Source organism: Heterodontus francisci, chromosome 34, assembly GCF_036365525.1.
Source record: "Heterodontus francisci isolate sHetFra1 chromosome 34, sHetFra1.hap1, whole genome shotgun sequence".
Classification (NCBI taxonomy): domain Eukaryota; kingdom Metazoa; phylum Chordata; class Chondrichthyes; order Heterodontiformes; family Heterodontidae; genus Heterodontus; species Heterodontus francisci.
Genome location: NC_090404.1, coordinates 18,959,436 through 18,973,641, shown reverse-complemented (window position 1 = coordinate 18,973,641; position 14,206 = coordinate 18,959,436). Strand labels below are relative to the sequence as shown.

General features: G+C 47.1%; 9 non-coding genes across 9 annotated transcripts; 5 read left to right on the top strand and 4 right to left on the bottom strand.

The window, feature by feature from the left end:
• Positions 1-107: 107 nt before the first annotated feature.
• On the top strand, positions 108-181 carry trnai-aau (transfer RNA isoleucine (anticodon AAU)). Its single transcript has one exon. It is a non-coding gene; the product is annotated as a tRNA-Ile (tRNA).
• A 2,526-nt stretch (positions 182-2,707) lies between these two features.
• trnal-aag (transfer RNA leucine (anticodon AAG)) lies at positions 2,708-2,789 on the bottom strand. The gene has a single exon. It is a non-coding gene; the product is annotated as a tRNA-Leu (tRNA).
• A 368-nt stretch (positions 2,790-3,157) lies between these two features.
• Positions 3,158-3,231, top strand: trnai-aau (transfer RNA isoleucine (anticodon AAU)). Its single transcript has one exon. It is a non-coding gene; the product is annotated as a tRNA-Ile (tRNA).
• Positions 3,232-5,757: 2,526 nt separating this feature from the next.
• On the bottom strand, positions 5,758-5,839 carry trnal-aag (transfer RNA leucine (anticodon AAG)). Its single transcript has one exon. It is a non-coding gene; the product is annotated as a tRNA-Leu (tRNA).
• A 368-nt stretch (positions 5,840-6,207) lies between these two features.
• trnai-aau (transfer RNA isoleucine (anticodon AAU)) lies at positions 6,208-6,281 on the top strand. Its single transcript has one exon. It is a non-coding gene; the product is annotated as a tRNA-Ile (tRNA).
• Positions 6,282-8,807: 2,526 nt separating this feature from the next.
• Positions 8,808-8,889, bottom strand: trnal-aag (transfer RNA leucine (anticodon AAG)). Its single transcript has one exon. It is a non-coding gene; the product is annotated as a tRNA-Leu (tRNA).
• Positions 8,890-9,257: 368 nt separating this feature from the next.
• Positions 9,258-9,331, top strand: trnai-aau (transfer RNA isoleucine (anticodon AAU)). The gene has a single exon. It is a non-coding gene; the product is annotated as a tRNA-Ile (tRNA).
• Positions 9,332-11,857: 2,526 nt separating this feature from the next.
• On the bottom strand, positions 11,858-11,939 carry trnal-aag (transfer RNA leucine (anticodon AAG)). Its single transcript has one exon. It is a non-coding gene; the product is annotated as a tRNA-Leu (tRNA).
• Positions 11,940-12,307: 368 nt separating this feature from the next.
• Positions 12,308-12,381, top strand: trnai-aau (transfer RNA isoleucine (anticodon AAU)). Its single transcript has one exon. It is a non-coding gene; the product is annotated as a tRNA-Ile (tRNA).
• The last annotated feature ends 1,825 nt before the right edge of the window (positions 12,382-14,206 follow it).

Sequence of the window (14,206 nt, the reverse complement as noted above, 5' to 3'; positions counted from 1 at the left end):
AAAAGAGCAAGTGTTGCTAAAACTCAGCATCTGTGGAGAGAGAAAGAGAGTGCTGATGAAAGGTGACAGACGTACAACATTAACATTAACAGGTAGTTGAGTGTCAAGGCCTGTTAGCTCAGATGGTTAGAGCGTGGTGCTAATAACGCCAAGGTCCTAGGTTCAATCCCCATACAGGCCACTAATTTAAGCGCAGGGGCAGTAATTGCCTTGCTTGGGTGCATTGCATTTACAATCCATGAGCAAATGCTAATACAAATCCCCCCACAACAGCTCAACCATTTTCCAATTCATTCACAAATGCAAATATGCCCCATTTCACCTTGGCTCACTCAAGGTGCTGTGAAACCATCATCCTTTGCTGGAAAACCCATCTGCTGCACCGATGTCATTTCAGGAAAGAGATCTGCCTTCCTTTACCTCTTCTGGCGCCTCCTGACCCACAGTACTTTTAACTGCCCTCTGAAATGGCCGAACTGGCCACTGACCTTTCAAGGGCAATTAAGGACGGACAATAAATGCTGCCTTTCTCACTGATGCCCCGTGAAAAAATAAACAAAAAATGTCAGTCTATTTGAACATTGCTTTGCATCTTTCTGCTGGCTTCCCTCCGTTCAAATCGCCAAATAACAAATTGCCACCCAGGAGAACTGAGTTTCTCACATGTTCCCTTTTATCTTCCTTCATGGGATGTTAGCATCGCTGGCCCATCAATAATTGCTCTTGAGAAGGTGGTGGTGGCGAGCCACCTTCTTGAACTACTGCAGTCCATGTGCAGCCGGTACACCCAGTGCTGTTAGGGAGGGGCTTCCAGAATTGTGACTCAGTGACAGTGAAAGAACGGCGATATAATGCCACGTCAGGATGGTGTGTGCTTTGGTGGGGAACTTGTAGGTAGTGGTGTTCCCCATGCGACTGTTGCCCTTGTCATTTAAGGCGATCGAGGTGACGGGTTTGGAAGGTGCTGTCAAAGGAGACTGGGCTTTAGGGGTGATAATGAGGAGAAAGCTGGAGACTGCAGGAAGATATGAACGGACGAGTGACATCGGCAGAACAGCGGCAATTGGAATTCAATCCACAGAGGTGTGAGGGAACGCATTTGGGGAAGGCTAATAAGGCGAGGGAATACACAATAAATGGAAGAAGTATAAAGGAACAATGGCACCTTGGAGTGCAAGTCCACAGATCCCCGACGATGGTTGCTGTTGTCGTACGTCTTTCAGCGGGTATGTCGACAACTCGTATGCATCGTCAGGGAGGATATGATGTCGTCTGTCACGTGACATAGCAGTCGGAATCTGTTTGTTGAACGAGCAAGACGCTCTGGTGAAAACTCTCCAGCGATATTGATATTCTACTCTCATCGTCAAATCAAGAAGTCACAATATAGTTTACCTGTCCTACCTGCGTGATTGATTGGCGACTTTGTGTTTGAAGGATAGAGGGAACACAATGCGGTCACAGCGAACGATTTGTCGACGATTTGGACTTTTTACGGCACATCGGGAGAGCGTCACATTCAGCTTGGCACTGCAGCAGAATTCCGCGAGGGGCGCAGAAGCTGTCGACAGAGCTCCGAGAGGTGAAGAACTATCAGAAGGCAGTACTTCATTGGCGACAGTGAGTAGCTGCACTGAGGGGCCGGCGGTTCAGTAGCGAAGGGGTGTGATCGGTTGATTTGGGGCATGCCGCTGCAAGTTAATTCAAAGACAAGCTTGCAAAAGGCTGAAAAAGGCCAGTGCAGGTCGATTGAAAAGCAGGCTTAAAATAAAATGCTGCAAATAGCCATCACAGCCATTACAGCTATTTGAGGCATCCTGGTGCCATTGACAGCAAAATAAACTGCTTTGTGGACAATGCCTGAAAAAGCGTGCGAAGGGGAGCAACAGGGCCACAGACCTGCAGTGCCATAGAGTTCAGAAAGAGGTGACGGCAAGTAAAAGTACTGCGGGCAGCCAGATCGGCAGCACATTGAAACCTTCGTGCAGAGGAAAGCAGGAAAGCTTCTTCCTACCTCGGAAAGCAGGGAAAATCCCAGGAATGTCCACATGATGACGTTTAAATTCCCATCTACCAAGTGGAAAGCCTCGATCCTCTTGCCAAATTCAAACTTTTCAAAGAAATGGTAGAGCTATGGTTCTTTGATTTGGCTGCATCAGAAGCAGATAAACTAGCAGTTCAAATGAAGATAGCTATGGCAATCGAAGGTCTTCAGAGGCCGAATAGCTGAGGCTTATCGGAAGATGATCAGAAAGATGGTAAGAAAATATAGAGCACTCGAGAAGCAGAAATCCATGCGAAACTCAATTTCAGAAGACATGGGTTGGAATTTCTGTGATATAGACAGCGGTGAAAAGAGAGAATGGAGCAATTTGTCAGTGGCTGTAGGGACAATGGCAAGGATTGAAACCTTTCTGAAATGGACTCATGTGAAAGAATTGCAGAGTTGCGAATGACAATGAAGATTTTCAAAATGCCCTGGTAGAATGTCTTGACATTGAAGTTTTATTGAAAGAGTAGCATAAATAGAAAGGTAACGCTCGCAGGCCAAGAGAGTTTGCGAGCATTAGCCATGTCTTCAAATACTGGCACAGGAGCCAAGGTGGTGAAAGCAAAGGGGCCGCAGGGAAGAAGTGGACTTGTCCCGGCGACAATGTGCCCAGCACAGCAGAATGAGTGTGCCCAAAAGGGACAGGGAGTCAAATGCTGGCAGCGGTGGGATTCGAACCCACGCCTCCGAAGAGACTGGAACCTTAATCCAGCGCCTTAGACCGCTCGGCCACGCTACCTTGCAGTCAAGGTTGTGGCTGTAAAGGAATTGATTGGTGATTGAAAGGTGCTTTTCTTCAGAATGATCCTGTGAATGGAGGTCTTTGCTTGGGAAGATGGAAGTGAGAGGAATTTGCAAGCACAATGCATTGAAAGTGCAGGCCGAGTGGTTGCATTGTTGAATTGGTAATGCAGGCTTTGTGGATAAATGGAGTTTGCAAAAGCCATTTGAAGATAGAAATCAAAGTCAAAGTGTGTGTGCATGTTGGAAATGTGAAAGAAAAAGAGCAAGTGTTGCTAAAACTCAGCATCTGTGGAGAGAGAAAGAGAGTGCTGATGAAAGGTGACAGACGTACAACATTAACATTAACAGGTAGTTGAGTGTCAAGGCCTGTTAGCTCAGATGGTTAGAGCGTGGTGCTAATAACGCCAAGGTCCTAGGTTCAATCCCCATACAGGCCACTAATTTAAGCGCAGGGGCAGTAATTGCCTTGCTTGGGTGCATTGCATTTACAATCCATGAGCAAATGCTAATACAAATCCCCCCACAACAGCTCAACCATTTTCCAATTCATTCACAAATGCAAATATGCCCCATTTCACCTTGGCTCACTCAAGGTGCTGTGAAACCATCATCCTTTGCTGGAAAACCCATCTGCTGCACCGATATCATTTCAGGAAAGAGATCTGCCTTCCTTTACCTCTTCTGGCGCCTCCTGACCCACAGTACTTTTAACTGCCCTCTGAAATGGCCGAACTGGCCACTGACCTTTCAAGGGCAATTAAGGACGGACAATAAATGCTGCCTTTCTCACTGATGCCCCGTGAAAAAATAAACAAAAAATGTCAGTCTATTTGAACATTGCTTTGCATCTTTCTGCTGGCTTCCCTCCGTTCAAATCGCCAAATAACAAATTGCCACCCAGGAGAACTGAGTTTCTCACATGTTCCCTTTTATCTTCCTTCATGGGATGTTAGCATCGCTGGCCCATCAATATTTGCTCTTGAGAAGGTGGTGGTGGCGAGCCACCTTCTTGAACTACTGCAGTCCATGTGCAGCCGGTACACCCAGTGCTGTTAGGGAGGGGCTTCCAGAATTGTGACTCAGTGACAGTGAAAGAACGGCGATATAATGCCACGTCAGGATGGTGTGTGCTTTGGTGGGGAACTTGTAGGTAGTGGTGTTCCCCATGCGACTGTTGCCCTTGTCATTTAAGGCGATCGAGGTGACGGGTTTGGAAGGTGCTGTCAAAGGAGACTGGGCTTTAGGGGTGATAATGAGGAGAAAGCTGGAGACTGCAGGAAGATATGAACGGACGAGTGACATCGGCAGAACAGCGGCAATTGGAATTCAATCCACAGAGGTGTGAGGGAACGCATTTGGGGAAGGCTAATAAGGCGAGGGAATACACAATAAATGGAAGAAGTATAAAGGAACAATGGCACCTTGGAGTGCAAGTCCACAGATCCCCGACGATGGTTGCTGTTGTCGTACGTCTTTCAGCGGGTATGTCGATAACTCGTATGCATCGTCAGGGAGGATATGATGTCGTCTGTCACGTGACATAGCAGTCGGAATCTGTTTGTTGAACGAGCAAGACGCTCTGGTGAAAACTCTCCAGCGATATTGATATTCTACTCTCATCGTCAAATCAAGAAGTCACAATATAGTTTACCTGTCCTACCTGCGTGATTGATTGGCGACTTTGTGTTTGAAGGATAGAGGGAACACAATGCGGTCACAGCGAACGATTTGTCGACGATTTGGACTTTTTACGGCACATCGGGAGAGCGTCACATTCAGCTTGGCACTGCAGCAGAATTCCGCGAGGGGCGCAGAAGCTGTCGACAGAGCTCCGAGAGGTGAAGCACTATCAGAAGGCAGTACTTCATTGGCGACAGTGAGTAGCTGCACTGAGGGGCCGGCGGTTCAGTAGCGAAGGGGTGTGATCGGTTGATTTGGGGCATGCCGCTGCAAGTTAATTCAAAGACAAGCTTGCAAAAGGCTGAAAAAGGCCAGTGCAGGTCGATTGAAAAGCAGGCTTAAAATAAAATGCTGCAAATAGCCATCACAGCCATTACAGCTATTTGAGGCATCCTGGTGCCATTGACAGCAAAATAAACTGCTTTGTGGACAATGCCTGAAAAAGCGTGCGAAGGGGAGCAACAGGGCCACAGACCTGCAGTGCCATAGAGTTCAGAAAGAGGTGACGGCAAGTAAAAGTACTGCGGGCAGCCAGATCGGCAGCACATTGAAACCTTCGTGCAGAGGAAAGCAGGAAAGCTTCTTCCTACCTCGGAAAGCAGGGAAAATCCCAGGAATGTCCACATGATGACGTTTAAATTCCCATCTACCAAGTGGAAAGCCTCGATCCTCTTGCCAAATTCAAACTTTTCAAAGAAATGGTAGAGCTATGGTTCTTTGATTTGGCTGCATCAGAAGCAGATAAACTAGCAGTTCAAATGAAGATAGCTATGGCAATCGAAGGTCTTCAGAGGCCGAATAGCTGAGGCTTATCGGAAGATGATCAGAAAGATGGTAAGAAAATATAGAGCACTCGAGAAGCAGAAATCCATGCGAAACTCAATTTCAGAAGACATGGGTTGGAATTTCTGTGATATAGACAGCGGTGAAAAGAGAGAATGGAGCAATTTGTCAGTGGCTATAGGGACAATGGCAAGGATTGAAACCTTTCTGAAATGGACTCATGTGAAAGAATTGCAGAGTTGCGAATGACAATGAAGATTTTCAAAATGCCCTGGTAGAATGTCTTGACATTGAAGTTTTATTGAAAGAGTAGCATAAATAGAAAGGTAACGCTCGCAGGCCAAGAGAGTTTGCGAGCATTAGCCATGTCTTCAAATACTGGCACAGGAGCCAAGGTGGTGAAAGCAAAGGGGCCGCAGGGAAGAAGTGGACTTGTCCCGGCGACAATGTGCCCAGCACAGCAGAATGAGTGTGCCCAAAAGGGACAGGGAGTCAAATGCTGGCAGCGGTGGGATTCGAACCCACGCCTCCGAAGAGACTGGAACCTTAATCCAGCGCCTTAGACCGCTCGGCCACGCTACCTTGCAGTCGAGGTTGTGGCTGTAAAGGAATTGATTGGTGATTGAAAGGTGCTTTTCTTCAGAATGATCCTGTGAATGGAGGTCTTTGCTTGGGAAGATGGAAGTGAGAGGAATTTGCAAGCACAATGCATTGAAAGTGCAGGCCGAGTGGTTGCATTGTTGAATTGGTAATGCAGGCTTTGTGGATAAATGGAGTTTGCAAAAGCCATTTGAAGATAGAAATCAAAGTCAAAGTGTGTGTGCATGTTGGAAATGTGAAAGAAAAAGAGCAAGTGTTGCTAAAACTCAGCATCTGTGGAGAGAGAAAGAGAGTGCTGATGAAAGGTGACAGACGTACAACATTAACATTAACAGGTAGTTGAGTGTCAAGGCCTGTTAGCTCAGATGGTTAGAGCGTGGTGCTAATAACGCCAAGGTCCTAGGTTCAATCCCCATACAGGCCACTAATTTAAGCGCAGGGGCAGTAATTGCCTTGCTTGGGTGCGTTGCATTTACAATCCATGAGCAAATGCTAATACAAATCCCCCCACAACAGCTCAACCATTTTCCAATTCATTCACAAATGCAAATATGCCCCATTTCACCTTGGCTCACTCAAGGTGCTGTGAAACCATCATCCTTTGCTGGAAAACCCATCTGCTGCACCGATGTCATTTCAGGAAAGAGATCTGCCTTCCTTTACCTCTTCTGGCGCCTCCTGACCCACAGTACTTTTAACTGCCCTCTGAAATGGCCGAACTGGCCACTGACCTTTCAAGGGCAATTAAGGACGGACAATAAATGCTGCCTTTCTCACTGATGCCCCGTGAAAAAATAAACAAAAAATGTCAGTCTATTTGAACATTGCTTTGCATCTTTCTGCTGGCTTCCCTCCGTTCAAATCGCCAAATAACAAATTGCCACCCAGGAGAACTGAGTTTCTCACATGTTCCCTTTTATCTTCCTTCATGGGATGTTAGCATCGCTGGCCCATCAATAATTGCTCTTGAGAAGGTGGTGGTGGCGAGCCACCTTCTTGAACTACTGCAGTCCATGTGCAGCCGGTACACCCAGTGCTGTTAGGGAGGGGCTTCCAGAATTGTGACTCAGTGACAGTGAAAGAACGGCGATATAATGCCACGTCAGGATGGTGTGTGCTTTGGTGGGGAACTTGTAGGTAGTGGTGTTCCCCATGCGACTGTTGCCCTTGTCATTTAAGGCGATCGAGGTGACGGGTTTGGAAGGTGCTGTCAAAGGAGACTGGGCTTTAGGGGTGATAATGAGGAGAAAGCTGGAGACTGCAGGAAGATATGAACGGACGAGTGACATCGGCAGAACAGCGGCAATTGGAATTCAATCCACAGAGGTGTGAGGGAACGCATTTGGGGAAGGCTAATAAGGCGAGGGAATACACAATAAATGGAAGAAGTATAAAGGAACAATGGCACCTTGGAGTGCAAGTCCACAGATCCCCGACGATGGTTGCTGTTGTCGTACGTCTTTCAGCGGGTATGTCGACAACTCGTATGCATCGTCAGGGAGGATATGATGTCGTCTGTCACGTGACATAGCAGTCGGAATCTGTTTGTTGAACGAGCAAGACGCTCTGGTGAAAACTCTCCAGCGATATTGATATTCTACTCTCATCGTCAAATCAAGAAGTCACAATATAGTTTACCTGTCCTACCTGCGTGATTGATTGGCGACTTTGTGTTTGAAGGATAGAGGGAACACAATGCGGTCACAGCGAACGATTTGTCGACGATTTGGACTTTTTACGGCACATCGGGAGAGCGTCACATTCAGCTTGGCACTGCAGCAGAATTCCGCGAGGGGCGCAGAAGCTGTCGACAGAGCTCCGAGAGGTGAAGAACTATCAGAAGGCAGTACTTCATTGGCGACAGTGAGTAGCTGCACTGAGGGGCCGGCGGTTCAGTAGCGAAGGGGTGTGATCGGTTGATTTGGGGCATGCCGCTGCAAGTTAATTCAAAGACAAGCTTGCAAAAGGCTGAAAAAGGCCAGTGCAGGTCGATTGAAAAGCAGGCTTAAAATAAAATGCTGCAAATAGCCATCACAGCCATTACAGCTATTTGAGGCATCCTGGTGCCATTGACAGCAAAATAAACTGCTTTGTGGACAATGCCTGAAAAAGCGTGCGAAGGGGAGCAACAGGGCCACAGACCTGCAGTGCCATAGAGTTCAGAAAGAGGTGACGGCAAGTAAAAGTACTGCGGGCAGCCAGATCGGCAGCACATTGAAACCTTCGTGCAGAGGAAAGCAGGAAAGCTTCTTCCTACCTCGGAAAGCAGGGAAAATCCCAGGAATGTCCACATGATGACGTTTAAATTCCCATCTACCAAGTGGAAAGCCTCGATCCTCTTGCCAAATTCAAACTTTTCAAAGAAATGGTAGAGCTATGGTTCTTTGATTTGGCTGCATCAGAAGCAGATAAACTAGCAGTTCAAATGAAGATAGCTATGGCAATCGAAGGTCTTCAGAGGCCGAATAGCTGAGGCTTATCGGAAGATGATCAGAAAGATGGTAAGAAAATATAGAGCACTCGAGAAGCAGAAATCCATGCGAAACTCAATTTCAGAAGACATGGGTTGGAATTTCTGTGATATAGACAGCGGTGAAAAGAGAGAATGGAGCAATTTGTCAGTGGCTGTAGGGACAATGGCAAGGATTGAAACCTTTCTGAAATGGACTCATGTGAAAGAATTGCAGAGTTGCGAATGACAATGAAGATTTTCAAAATGCCCTGGTAGAATGTCTTGACATTGAAGTTTTATTGAAAGAGTAGCATAAATAGAAAGGTAACGCTCGCAGGCCAAGAGAGTTTGCGAGCATTAGCCATGTCTTCAAATACTGGCACAGGAGCCAAGGTGGTGAAAGCAAAGGGGCCGCAGGGAAGAAGTGGACTTGTCCCGGCGACAATGTGCCCAGCACAGCAGAATGAGTGTGCCCAAAAGGGACAGGGAGTCAAATGCTGGCAGCGGTGGGATTCGAACCCACGCCTCCGAAGAGACTGGAACCTTAATCCAGCGCCTTAGACCGCTCGGCCACGCTACCTTGCAGTCAAGGTTGTGGCTGTAAAGGAATTGATTGGTGATTGAAAGGTGCTTTTCTTCAGAATGATCCTGTGAATGGAGGTCTTTGCTTGGGAAGATGGAAGTGAGAGGAATTTGCAAGCACAATGCATTGAAAGTGCAGGCCGAGTGGTTGCATTGTTGAATTGGTAATGCAGGCTTTGTGGATAAATGGAGTTTGCAAAAGCCATTTGAAGATAGAAATCAAAGTCAAAGTGTGTGTGCATGTTGGAAATGTGAAAGAAAAAGAGCAAGTGTTGCTAAAACTCAGCATCTGTGGAGAGAGAAAGAGAGTGCTGATGAAAGGTGACAGACGTACAACATTAACATTAACAGGTAGTTGAGTGTCAAGGCCTGTTAGCTCAGATGGTTAGAGCGTGGTGCTAATAACGCCAAGGTCCTAGGTTCAATCCCCATACAGGCCACTAATTTAAGCGCAGGGGCAGTAATTGCCTTGCTTGGGTGCATTGCATTTACAATCCATGAGCAAATGCTAATACAAATCCCCCCACAACAGCTCAACCATTTTCCAATTCATTCACAAATGCAAATATGCCCCATTTCACCTTGGCTCACTCAAGGTGCTGTGAAACCATCATCCTTTGCTGGAAAACCCATCTGCTGCACCGATATCATTTCAGGAAAGAGATCTGCCTTCCTTTACCTCTTCTGGCGCCTCCTGACCCACAGTACTTTTAACTGCCCTCTGAAATGGCCGAACTGGCCACTGACCTTTCAAGGGCAATTAAGGACGGACAATAAATGCTGCCTTTCTCACTGATGCCCCGTGAAAAAATAAACAAAAAATGTCAGTCTATTTGAACATTGCTTTGCATCTTTCTGCTGGCTTCCCTCCGTTCAAATCGCCAAATAACAAATTGCCACCCAGGAGAACTGAGTTTCTCACATGTTCCCTTTTATCTTCCTTCATGGGATGTTAGCATCGCTGGCCCATCAATATTTGCTCTTGAGAAGGTGGTGGTGGCGAGCCACCTTCTTGAACTACTGCAGTCCATGTGCAGCCGGTACACCCAGTGCTGTTAGGGAGGGGCTTCCAGAATTGTGACTCAGTGACAGTGAAAGAACGGCGATATAATGCCACGTCAGGATGGTGTGTGCTTTGGTGGGGAACTTGTAGGTAGTGGTGTTCCCCATGCGACTGTTGCCCTTGTCATTTAAGGCGATCGAGGTGACGGGTTTGGAAGGTGCTGTCAAAGGAGACTGGGCTTTAGGGGTGATAATGAGGAGAAAGCTGGAGACTGCAGGAAGATATGAACGGACGAGTGACATCGGCAGAACAGCGGCAATTGGAATTCAATCCACAGAGGTGTGAGGGAACGCATTTGGGGAAGGCTAATAAGGCGAGGGAATACACAATAAATGGAAGAAGTATAAAGGAACAATGGCACCTTGGAGTGCAAGTCCACAGATCCCCGACGATGGTTGCTGTTGTCGTACGTCTTTCAGCGGGTATGTCGACAACTCGTATGCATCGTCAGGGAGGATATGATGTCGTCTGTCACGTGACATAGCAGTCGGAATCTGTTTGTTGAACGAGCAAGACGCTCTGGTGAAAACTCTCCAGCGATATTGATATTCTACTCTCATCGTCAAATCAAGAAGTCACAATATAGTTTACCTGTCCTACCTGCGTGATTGATTGGCGACTTTGTGTTTGAAGGATAGAGGGAACACAATGCGGTCACAGCGAACGATTTGTCGACGATTTGGACTTTTTACGGCACATCGGGAGAGCGTCACATTCAGCTTGGCACTGCAGCAGAATTCCGCGAGGGGCGCAGAAGCTGTCGACAGAGCTCCGAGAGGTGAAGCACTATCAGAAGGCAGTACTTCATTGGCGACAGTGAGTAGCTGCACTGAGGGGCCGGCGGTTCAGTAGCGAAGGGGTGTGATCGGTTGATTTGGGGCATGCCGCTGCAAGTTAATTCAAAGACAAGCTTGCAAAAGGCTGAAAAAGGCCAGTGCAGGTCGATTGAAAAGCAGGCTTAAAATAAAATGCTGCAAATAGCCATCACAGCCATTACAGCTATTTGAGGCATCCTGGTGCCATTGACAGCAAAATAAACTGCTTTGTGGACAATGCCTGAAAAAGCGTGCGAAGGGGAGCAACAGGGCCACAGACCTGCAGTGCCATAGAGTTCAGAAAGAGGTGACGGCAAGTAAAAGTACTGCGGGCAGCCAGATCGGCAGCACATTGAAACCTTCGTGCAGAGGAAAGCAGGAAAGCTTCTTCCTACCTCGGAAAGCAGGGAAAATCCCAGGAATGTCCACATGATGACGTTTAAATTCCCATCTACCAAGTGGAAAGCCTCGATCCTCTTGCCAAATTCAAACTTTTCAAAGAAATGGTAGAGCTATGGTTCTTTGATTTGGCTGCATCAGAAGCAGATAAACTAGCAGTTCAAATGAAGATAGCTATGGCAATCGAAGGTCTTCAGAGGCCGAATAGCTGAGGCTTATCGGAAGATGATCAGAAAGATGGTAAGAAAATATAGAGCACTCGAGAAGCAGAAATCCATGCGAAACTCAATTTCAGAAGACATGGGTTGGAATTTCTGTGATATAGACAGCGGTGAAAAGAGAGAATGGAGCAATTTGTCAGTGGCTATAGGGACAATGGCAAGGATTGAAACCTTTCTGAAATGGACTCATGTGAAAGAATTGCAGAGTTGCGAATGACAATGAAGATTTTCAAAATGCCCTGGTAGAATGTCTTGACATTGAAGTTTTATTGAAAGAGTAGCATAAATAGAAAGGTAACGCTCGCAGGCCAAGAGAGTTTGCGAGCATTAGCCATGTCTTCAAATACTGGCACAGGAGCCAAGGTGGTGAAAGCAAAGGGGCCGCAGGGAAGAAGTGGACTTGTCCCGGCGACAATGTGCCCAGCACAGCAGAATGAGTGTGCCCAAAAGGGACAGGGAGTCAAATGCTGGCAGCGGTGGGATTCGAACCCACGCCTCCGAAGAGACTGGAACCTTAATCCAGCGCCTTAGACCGCTCGGCCACGCTACCTTGCAGTCAAGGTTGTGGCTGTAAAGGAATTGATTGGTGATTGAAAGGTGCTTTTCTTCAGAATGATCCTGTGAATGGAGGTCTTTGCTTGGGAAGATGGAAGTGAGAGGAATTTGCAAGCACAATGCATTGAAAGTGCAGGCCGAGTGGTTGCATTGTTGAATTGGTAATGCAGGCTTTGTGGATAAATGGAGTTTGCAAAAGCCATTTGAAGATAGAAATCAAAGTCAAAGTGTGTGTGCATGTTGGAAATGTGAAAGAAAAAGAGCAAGTGTTGCTAAAACTCAGCATCTGTGGAGAGAGAAAGAGAGTGCTGATGAAAGGTGACAGACGTACAACATTAACATTAACAGGTAGTTGAGTGTCAAGGCCTGTTAGCTCAGATGGTTAGAGCGTGGTGCTAATAACGCCAAGGTCCTAGGTTCAATCCCCATACAGGCCACTAATTTAAGCGCAGGGGCAGTAATTGCCTTGCTTGGGTGCATTGCATTTACAATCCATGAGCAAATGCTAATACAAATCCCCCCACAACAGCTCAACCATTTTCCAATTCATTCACAAATGCAAATATGCCCCATTTCACCTTGGCTCACTCAAGGTGCTGTGAAACCATCATCCTTTGCTGGAAAACCCATCTGCTGCACCGATGTCATTTCAGGAAAGAGATCTGCCTTCCTTTACCTCTTCTGGCGCCTCCTGACCCACAGTACTTTTAACTGCCCTCTGAAATGGCCGAACTGGCCACTGACCTTTCAAGGGCAATTAAGGACGGACAATAAATGCTGCCTTTCTCACTGATGCCCCGTGAAAAAATAAACAAAAAATGTCAGTCTATTTGAACATTGCTTTGCATCTTTCTGCTGGCTTCCCTCCGTTCAAATCGCCAAATAACAAATTGCCACCCAGGAGAACTGAGTTTCTCACATGTTCCCTTTTATCTTCCTTCATGGGATGTTAGCATCGCTGGCCCATCAATAATTGCTCTTGAGAAGGTGGTGGTGGCGAGCCACCTTCTTGAACTACTGCAGTCCATGTGCAGCCGGTACACCCAGTGCTGTTAGGGAGGGGCTTCCAGAATTGTGACTCAGTGACAGTGAAAGAACGGCGATATAATGCCACGTCAGGATGGTGTGTGCTTTGGTGGGGAACTTGTAGGTAGTGGTGTTCCCCATGCGACTGTTGCCCTTGTCATTTAAGGCGATCGAGGTGACGGGTTTGGAAGGTGCTGTCAAAGGAGACTGGGCTTTAGGGGTGATAATGAGGAGAAAGCTGGAGACTGCAGGAAGATATGAACGGACGAGTGACATCGGCAGAACAGCGGCAATTGGAATTCAATCCACAGAGGTGTGAGGGAACGCATTTGGGGAAGGCTAATAAGGCGAGGGAATACACAATAAATGGAAGAAGTATAAAGGAACAATGGCACCTTGGAGTGCAAGTCCACAGATCCCCGACGATGGTTGCTGTTGTCGTACGTCTTTCAGCGGGTATGTCGACAACTCGTATGCATCGTCAGGGAGGATATGATGTCGTCTGTCACGTGACATAGCAGTCGGAATCTGTTTGTTGAACGAGCAAGACGCTCTGGTGAAAACTCTCCAGCGATATTGATATTCTACTCTCATCGTCAAATCAAGAAGTCACAATATAGTTTACCTGTCCTACCTGCGTGATTGATTGGCGACTTTGTGTTTGAAGGATAGAGGGAACACAATGCGGTCACAGCGAACGATTTGTCGACGATTTGGACTTTTTACGGCACATCGGGAGAGCGTCACATTCAGCTTGGCACTGCAGCAGAATTCCGCGAGGGGCGCAGAAGCTGTCGACAGAGCTCCGAGAGGTGAAGAACTATCAGAAGGCAGTACTTCATTGGCGACAGTGAGTAGCTGCACTGAGGGGCCGGCGGTTCAGTAGCGAAGGGGTGTGATCGGTTGATTTGGGGCATGCCGCTGCAAGTTAATTCAAAGACAAGCTTGCAAAAGGCTGAAAAAGGCCAGTGCAGGTCGATTGAAAAGCAGGCTTAAAATAAAATGCTGCAAATAGCCATCACAGCCATTACAGCTATTTGAGGCATCCTGGTGCCATTGACAGCAAAATAAACTGCTTTGTGGACAATGCCTGAAAAAGCGTGCGAAGGGGAGCAACAGGGCCACAGACTTGCAGTGCCATAGAGTTCAGAAAGAGGTGACGGCAAGTAAAAGTACTGCGGGCAGCCAGATCGGCAGCACATTGAAACCTTCGTGCAGAGGAAAGCAGGAAAGCTT